Source organism: Nanorana parkeri, unplaced genomic scaffold (assembly GCF_000935625.1).
Source record: "Nanorana parkeri isolate BGI_ZX_2015 unplaced genomic scaffold, ASM93562v1 scaffold1293, whole genome shotgun sequence".
In the NCBI taxonomy this organism is placed as follows: domain Eukaryota; kingdom Metazoa; phylum Chordata; class Amphibia; order Anura; family Dicroglossidae; genus Nanorana; species Nanorana parkeri.
Genome location: NW_017307561.1, coordinates 152,433 through 155,310, shown reverse-complemented (window position 1 = coordinate 155,310; position 2,878 = coordinate 152,433).

Below are 2,878 nucleotides of genomic sequence, written 5' to 3'. Positions count from 1 at the left end.
CTTACCTTCTCCCTCGAGCCGCGCTGTGTCCTCTGGCCGATGCCGGCATCCCTCTTCCGGGTTCCGTCCCTTGCAAGCATTCGCGTCACAGGGGGCGGAACTGGCGGGATTTTTGAAAGTTAAAAAAATGGAAAGAAAAAAAATTAAAATACTCATACCGCCAAGGACCCCAACACTGTTTGAGTTTAGACTGTCATGCAAATATTTTTAATGCTTTAGTACAGCTCGGCAACCTTTTTGATAGTGTGTTCTGCAGCTTTGTGGCATCACTAGAATACTATTGCATCTCACGCCATATCTTAATATCCAGCTTTTTCAGTGAAAATGCTCTGCTTTGTAAGAATCTGGCTATTTTAGAAATTTCCACTGTAAGTACAGATTAGCTGAGTCATTCACTAGCTTTTCATATGTTTGGGTATTTTACCTGGGAATTTTCCCTGCCATAGTTCTGTGTCCCCCTGCCCCCGCCCCCCCCCCCCCCCCCCACTCGCCTTGGAGTTTAGGGTTTTTCCACTCCATAATATAACTTATTTATATGAGAAAACCACCAGGAAGTGTGGATCACCACGTAATGTTCGTGGGAAAGTATGCAGACCTAAGAATACAGATCTTGCTACAAGAGTCTTCAAGCGATAAACGAAACTATTATGTGACCTAAAGCTGAGCAAACCGCTCCATGTACAGCTAGAATTCCTGGAGTTCTGTCTTATCTCAGCTTTTAGTTTGATTAGCATGACCCACAATTTTGTGCTAAAGGGTTGGTCTACCCATATATTGCAGTATTTGGGAGATGCTGATGAGTTCCTTCCAGCCTTCCTTCCCTTTCAGGTACTTTGGTGGTCCAATCTCTGTACCTGGATTCTAATATGAGCTCATCTTCAACAACTCAGTGACCGCTCCTTAAGTGATTCATAGGATTCATATGTAGGATATGCCTATTGCTTACATTACATCTCTTCACCTAGTGGTTACAAGAAATGATATAGCCCACCGACTTCTAAAACTTCATAGGTCATAATCATAGGCCATTCCCATCCTTCCTTATTCTGTTTCAATGTCAACGGTGTAGAAAAGGATTTTTGAATTAAAAGTCTTGTCAAGACAATCTTTTTGGTTTGGTATGGTTAATGGGCAGCACCGCTACCGTCTATGACTGCCTACATTGCATACACTGATGAAGGATTGCATGATCGGAGCAGTGGCATCTTATTTGATATGGCCGGTGTAAGGCTTCCGGACTGTAAATATACTCAAAGCAGAGACACAGGACAAAGTGCTACTCGCTTATGTCGCCACTCTTCTGTCCAACAAACCAGGTTTGTACATCACACAAAACATATTGTTTATGCTGTTTTTGTAATGTAAAGTTTTTATGAATGATTTTTAATGCACTGATTTGTGTATGCGATATATTATATTTGATATGATGATGTTTGAAAACTTAGCTATTAATAACTGCTTATTTAGATGAATATATTTTACTAGCTTTCTAAGAATATTTTTTATGATTTTCATTGTTATGAATGGTTTTCATGGACTTTTTCAATAAAAGTAATAAAAATGCTTTCTTTTTAAGCCTTGTAGTGTCTTTACTTTACTTTAAACAAAGTCTTATTTGATGTCCTGTATTCATTTTCTTTAAAGCATCTGCCCACCCAAAATTGATACTTGATTTTAAAAAAAATAAAACATTTTTGGTAAATGCTGAAGAAATAACCAATCTGACAATTTCTTGCATCTCTCAGGGACTCAAAGGGAAAGAGACACAGGGAAAAAAAATCAGGCTTGTTTTTCCGTGTGGCAAGTGTTCGCTAGGTGACAACAGTGAGCCATGGTGCCTGCATTGCATTGTTGGCACTGTTTACATTTATTACAACTTTAATGGCAGTGTGAACACCATTCATGTTCTCATTACAGCAGTGCAGTGTGCTGCATTTTTCTGCACTGCACATTACCCTATTATTGTGGTGTGAACGGTGGACATAGAATACAATAATACTTTAATGATGACCTGGGTTGATCCAATGTAGAAAACACAGATCACTGCTGTCTGTATAAACTGGGGGAGGGGGGTTGCTCATCCTGCTGGGTTTTTAATATTGTTATATCAGGAAAAATGCAGCAGTAAATGCTAGAACACAGAGGTTGGTGGGAGCACCCAAAGCTCCCAGGTAGAATTGGGAATTATGCCAGGAAGCTCTCGGTGTTGCAGTGGCTAGTAGGGATGAGCTCAGACTTAAATTCAGACATCCCTGGAAGGCGGTTCTAGCCCAATTGTCTGTGACCAGGGAAATCCCCCGCCCCGAAGCTGCACATAAACAAAGGGGCAGGATGCTGGTGACCTCATTGACCATATTTGGCCAATGGCCTTAATCTAATATTAAAATGTTCATATAAGGTCAATGATGATGTCACCAGTATCCCACTCCTTTGTTTATATGCAGCTGCAGGGTGAGGAATGCCCAGACTGCAGATGATTGGGTCAGCACTGACTGCTTACTTCTAGGTTCAGGTCGACCCCAAGTTCATCCCTGGTGACTGGATGCTACTACCCACTAGACTCTACTTGCAACATCTCTCTTATAACATTACTTATAACATCTCTTAAGTATACTGACTGTTTAAATGGAATCGGTCACACTGTTATGCAAAAAAATGAACATTTAGAGGCTAATTTATGTTAAGTAAAGGGGTATATATAAATATTTCATAGATAAACATGTAGCATTATGACAGTTTAAGACTGACCCCAGGTGGATGCCGTTTGTATGGCACTAGTGCCCCCAGATGGTACTGACTGCCATGCGAACAGCGTCCACCCAACATTAACCTTCAATTGTCATAATTCTACATGCTTACCCATGAAAGATTTTATATA